General features: G+C 45.6%; 2 pseudogenes; one reads left to right on the forward strand and one right to left on the reverse strand.

Annotated features, from left to right (window-relative positions):
• Nucleotides 1-422: 422 nt before the first annotated feature.
• LOC119877663 lies at nt 423-2,702 on the reverse strand (annotated as a pseudogene).
• A 770-nt stretch (nt 2,703-3,472) lies between these two features.
• LOC119866450 lies at nt 3,473-4,145 on the forward strand (annotated as a pseudogene).
• The last annotated feature ends 2,224 nt before the right edge of the window (nt 4,146-6,369 follow it).

Below are 6,369 nucleotides of genomic sequence, written 5' to 3' on the forward strand. Positions count from 1 at the left end.
TCGCTTAAAGCCATATTCATTCACCATAAATTTTTGCCAGCATGAATGCTTGAGGTGTGAATGGATGGATCTCAATGACCTGACCAAGACTGAAAATACAACTCCCATCACCAGCAGAGTCGCTAGGCTGCTGCTCTATGGATACAGAGAAGGGTTTGACAAGATTGATTTCACCACGGAAGAACTTCCAGCAGTTTACGCAGGCTTGTTCTATAAAGCTCTATCACAAGGAACTGATAATTACAGAACTATGACAGGAATGGATTAAATCCATATTTGCATATTTTTAAAAATCTTAAGTAAATTGTACATGCAGAATAATGTGTGCCATATTATAAAAAGTAGTGGACATTTGGGGTTAACTAAATATCTGATTTTAATTTTCTCACAGTATAATTTACCTTGAAGAAAACTTACTTGAAGAAAATGTGCAAATTTTAAAAGCCTCTTTTCAAATGAAGCAAATGTAAGGAAGAGAGTGTAGCTCTAAGTAAGCTTCACTAGATAAAGGCAAATGCAATATAAAAGGTGGAAGTCTATACATTTTCCAGGCATTTTTGTTGCTTTTTCTTTAGTAAGGCAATGATTAAATATTTACTCTTAGATAAAAGGTTATCTGACCATTTATCCAAACCGAGCAGATAACTGTACACATTTTTTTTTCTTTCATTAACAAATTTCCAAAATATGCATCTTCTTTCATGTGAAATGAGATCAGATGCTGCCATTTAGATCAGCTCTTAGCAGACATTGGAAGAAAAGGTATAGCGTTCTGCCCAGGTCCTGTTTTTGGTCCAAGTTTACACTGCCCAGTTCGTTCCAGTGCCACATACCAACTGGAGCATTTCCTTGGCCAGTAAGTATTGTAGGTCTTAGATTCCAATCGTTCAAAAAAGAAGCACTCGTCGGTAACACACTGAGAAGCCAGTAACCTTCCACCTGCCTTCATAGCAGGATAGCGATTTGCACATGCTCCTCAGACGGACAGAACGCCTCTCTCTTCTGCTTCAAGTTGCAATTTGACGTGAGGATCGCTCTTCTCCCCGACCCCGTCCACCCGGCCCTCGGGGTGGATCCGCAGGAAGAAGCCCCCGTTTTTGCAGTACAGCCTCTTGGGGTCCTTGAAGTGTCCGGGCGGGAGGCGCCGGCAGGGCGGGCAGCGTGGTGATGCTCCCGGCTGCCATGCCCCACCCCGGAGGGGCTCTGCCGGGGTGTCCGCGCCCCCAGAGCCGCGCGAGGAGCCGCCGCCGCCCCGGCCCCCGGCCCGACCCGGTCCGGGGCGCGGCCACGACCCCGGCCCCCCAGCCTCCCTCCCGGCAGCGCGGGGCCGCGCCCGCAGGCCCCCAGCCTCGCGCGGTACTGCCGCTCCCCTCGCGGGCTGCCCTGGTGCGCGGGCGGGGAGCTGGGGCGGGGCCGGGGAGGTGAGCTCGGGGAGCTGCGCGCGGGCTGGGGAGCTGCACTCGGGGCCGGGGAGCTGCACTCGGGGCGGGGAGCTGCGCGCCGGCCGGGGAGCTGCACTCGGGGCCGGGGAGCTGAGCGCCGGCCGGGGAGCTGCACTCGGGGCCGGGGAGCTGCGCGCCGGCCGGGGAGCTGCACTCAGGGCGGGGAGCTGCACTCGGGCTCCGGGAGCTGCGCGCGGGCTGGGGAGCTGCACTCGGGGCCGGGGAGCTGCGTTCGGGCTCGGGGAGCTGCACTGGGGCAGAGGAGCTGAGCGCGGGCGGGAGCTCCCCTCGGGGCCCGGGGAGCTGCTCTCGGGCTCGGGGAGCTGCACTGGGGCAGGGGAGCTGCGCGCGGGCTGGGGAGCTGTGCCTGGGGCCAGGGCCTGGGAGCTGTGCTCCTGGAGATCATCTTTGAATTCTGACTACTACGCAAGGCATCTAAGGTATAAGGGGAAGTACCAAGAACTGCTTGGATGAAGCACATTTGAAATATCTCTGAAGCCCTGCAAGGAGATAGACAAGGGGCTATTATACATTGTTAGGGCCCTTGAAGGAAAGGACTGTCTGTGTAGTTCATTCATCACTCTTCAGCATGGTGGTTGGCATAACAATCAATAAACAGTTATTGAATAAGTAGACAATGAATAAATAAGAAACACTCTTGCATCAGGGAGTGGAGAATGGGAGAATACACCAAAACCCAAAGTGACAGGGATGTCAAAATCAGGTGCTCATTGGAAGTGATAGGGACCAGAACTAGAAATCAGTAATAACGTAGATGAATGAAAATGGACCAGCAGTTCAGCTGAAGAAGAAATCAATAGGCAACCAGGGAAGAGGGAATAAGGAGATGAGATTAAAATGAATATTTTGGGATCCCTGGGTGGCGCAGCGGTTTGGCGCCTGCCTTTGGCCCAGGGCGCGATCCTGGAGACCCGGAATCGAATCCCACGTCGGGCTCCCGGTGCATGGAGCCTGCTTCTCCCTCTGCCTGTGTCTCTGCCTCTCTCTCTCTCTCTCTCTCTCTGTGACTATCATGAATAAATAAAATCTTTAAAAAAAATGAATATTTTGCAAGAAGATATACGGAATAGATTTTGGGGAGAAAGAAAGCAGCAAAAGCAGATGAGGCCAAGTCCCTCCTAATTTAACAGGGATTCGAAAATAGCTTTGAAAAAAAAGAAAATAGCTTTGAAACTGACGAACTGGGATACTCCGCCGCTCACTCCCAGGCCTCAGAAGCAGACTTATTTCATTCAGCATAATGCCCTCCAGTTCCAACCACGTTGAAGCAAATGGTGGGTATTTGTCATTTCTAATGGCTGAGTAATATTCCATTGTATACAGAAGCCACATCTTCTTTATCCATTCATCTTTCGATGGACACTGAGGCTCCTTCCACAGTTTGGCTATTGTGGACATTGCTGCTATGAACATCGGGGTGCAGGTGTCCCGGCGTTTCATTGCATCTGTATCTTTGGAGTAAATCCCCAGCAGTGCAATATTACTCAGCCATTAGAAATGACAAATACCCACTATTTGCTTCAACGTGGATGGAACTGGAGGGTATTATGCTGAGTTAAATAAGTCAATCAGAGAAGGACAAACATTATATGTTCTCATTCATTTGAGGAATATAAGTAATAGTGAAAGGGAATATAAGGGAAGGGAGAAGAAATGTGTGGGAAATATCAGAAAGGGAGACAGAACATAAAGACTCCTAACTCTGGGAAATGAACTAGGGGTGGTGGAAGGGGAGGAGGGCAGGGGGTGGGGGTGAGTGGTGACGGGCACTGAGGGGGACACTTGACGGGATGAGCACTGGGTGTTATTCTGTATGTTGGTAAATTGAACACCAATAATAATTATTTTATTAAAAAAAAGAAAATATTTGGGCCATGATTTGAGTGAGTTAAAAATAACTCCCTGTGAAAATTTATTGGAGTTACAAGTGAGTGGGTTTTTTAAAAAGATATATTGATTAATTTTAGAGAGAGAGTGAAGGAGAGCAAGTGTGAGTGGGATGGGGCATGATGGGCAGAGGGAGAGAGAGAGAATCTCTATTCCATGTCCTTGCCAGGACCTATTTTGGCATACTCACCCAGGTTGTGGTCATCGTGATCATTTGCATAATTGTAGCAATTGTGGCATTCTTCTTTGCATTTACTGATCTTGTGGACCTCAGTTCAATTGGGTCCCTGATACCTCACTCCCTTGTTACTATTTGTGTATTCATCCTCAGGTACCAGACTGAGAGGAGGAATGGGGGAATTGAAGCACAGGTGAAGAAGGAGAATGGACCTGCAGCAGAAAAGCGGATTCCACAAGGACTATTTTTTTTTCCAGGCAGCCCCACCCTCACTCCACTTTCTGGTCAGATTGTCTCTGTTTGCTCCTCACTCCTTGTTCTGCTGCTGACTCAGCTCTGCCTGGTGCTGGCCCGGTGGCCAGTACTGCTTTCTCAAAACCCATTGTGGATCACAGTGATTGTGCTGCTCCTGGTACTCATCACTGGGATCACTAGGGTAATCTGGAGACAGCCACAGAGCTCCCATCCCCTTCACTTTAAGGTACTTAGTCTGCCTCTCCTCCCCACTCCTGAGCATCTTTATGAATGCTAGCACCTGGGCCCTATTTGGTGTCTGGATGCTGGCTGGGTTTGCTATGTACTTCAGCTATGGGATCCAGCACAGCCTGGTTCCTTAACCTCACTTCACTTAGAGCCCAAACTGTGAACTGGAACCCAGCAGTGTCAGTACATATTTGGTTTGACATTATCATACCTGAATGCAGTGTGGTCCCCTGCACAGTAATGGGGGGTACTCTTGAGTACAAAAATAGCTAGGTCCCCAATGGGATGTTGATGGAGGACACGAATAGAATTTATTTATTAATAGGATATATTTATTATGGAGTGATGGTTGAATCTTTGGTATTTCTCCTGTTTCAAAAACTTGTCTACTTTCAATTGTGTCTATAGCTGCTTACTGGCTTTTAAAAATATTATTAAAATAAACTTGAAAAAATGTTTTCCTTTCCTCTACTTACATGGCCACTACTGGAGGGAGTGCCTGGCTAGCTCAATCAATAGGGCATGGGACTCTCCTCAGGGTGGTGACTTTGAGCCCAGTGTTGGCTGTATAACTTACTTAGCAAAATATCCAGTAGCAGAATCAGAATTACTTGTCATATGGTAGTTCTTTTTTAACGTTTTCCATAGTGGCTACATCAATTTACATTCCCACCAACCATGCACAAAGGTTTCTTTTTCTCTACATTCAGCCAACACTTGTTTTTCTAGTTTTATGTTTTTTGTTTTTGTTTGTTTGTTTGGGTGGTTTTCTTAGCCATCCTGACAGGTAAAAAGTGATATCTGACTGTAGCTTCAATTTGTATTTCCCTGATGGTTAGTGATGCTGAGCATCTTTTCATTTGTCTCTTGGGCATCTAATGTCTCCTGTGGAAAATGTCTTCAAGTCCACTGCCCATTTTTTAACTGGATTATTTGGTTTGTGTGTGTGTGTGTGTGTGTGTGTGTGTGTAGGGTTGTGTAAATTCTTCTCCCATTCTGTAGGTTGCTTTTTTGTTTTGTTGATGATTTCCTTTTCTGTGCAAAAACTTTTTAGTTACATAAATTTGAAAAGATACATGCACCCCTATGTTTATTGCAGCATTATTTACAATTGCCAGGATATGGAAGCAATCCAAGTGTCCATCAATAGATGAATAAAGAAAATGTGGTTTATCTGTATATACAACCATAAGCAAGAATGAAATCTTGTCATTTGTACCAATATGGATGGACTGGGTGAGTATAATGCTAATTGAAATATGTCAATCTGGGAAAGAAAAATCCCATATGTTTTCACTCTTATATGGAATTTAAGAAATCAAACAACCTTTATAAAAAGGAATAAAGAGAGACAAATAAACATATCCCCTTCGAAAATACAGGAAACAAAGAGTTGCTGCCAAAGGGGAATTTCCCAAAGGGAAAATCTTGTCATTTGTACCAATATGGATGGACTGGGTGAGTATAATGCTAATTGAAATATGTCAATCTGAGAAAGAAAAATCCCATATGTTTTCACTTTTATATGGAAATTAATAAATCAAACAACCTTTAAAAAAAGGAATAAAGAGAGACAAATAAACATATCCCCTTCAAAAATACAGGAAACAAAGAGTTGCTGCCAAAGGGGAATTGGGTAGAAGGATGGGTGATTTCAATAAAGGGAATTAAGAGTACACTTATCTTGATGAGCACTGAGAAATATGTGGAATTGTTGGCATTATATTGTACACCTGAAAATAATATGGCATAGTGTATGTTAATTATACTTCAAAAATGAGAGAAACTAGAAAAAGGCAAATAAAGAGATGAAATGTGTCCTCTGCCCTTAAGGAGCCTATATTCTAATCCAAAGAGTAAAGCATAGCTGTAATACAAAGGAGGAAGTGTTTTCTTTTGTTGTCCCAAAATATTTGGGAATTCAGAATGAAGGATGATCATTTGTGGCTGGCACAGTGGTAAGCACTGATTCGTGAGATCAGAGGAAACTGTAGAGGAATGGCTTTGGAGTTGGCTCCCTTTAGGGAAAGACAGGATTTGGGCACATAGGGGCTTCAGGGAAAGACTGTGAGCAGAGAGAACACCATGAGGAAAAGCACAGGAAAACGAAGCAGTGTTCAGAGCACACTGAGCAGGCTGTGTAGCCTGAGCCGTGGCTGGGTGAGGGGCCACAGAGCCCCACAGGTGGATTGGAGTAGAGCTTTCCTCTGAGCACAGAGCTCTTTGGCTTTGAAGCCACTGCCCATGCTGAAAATTCCTGGGGCTGGTTCTTCTACTTGGTGACATCTGGATTCTTGGACTTTAAAGTTTCTGTACTATTATCTGCTTTAATCCACCTGCTCAGAAAGTGCACAGCTG

Source organism: Canis lupus, chromosome 27, assembly GCF_011100685.1.
Source record: "Canis lupus familiaris isolate Mischka breed German Shepherd chromosome 27, alternate assembly UU_Cfam_GSD_1.0, whole genome shotgun sequence".
NCBI classification, from domain to species: Eukaryota; Metazoa; Chordata; class Mammalia; order Carnivora; family Canidae; genus Canis; species Canis lupus.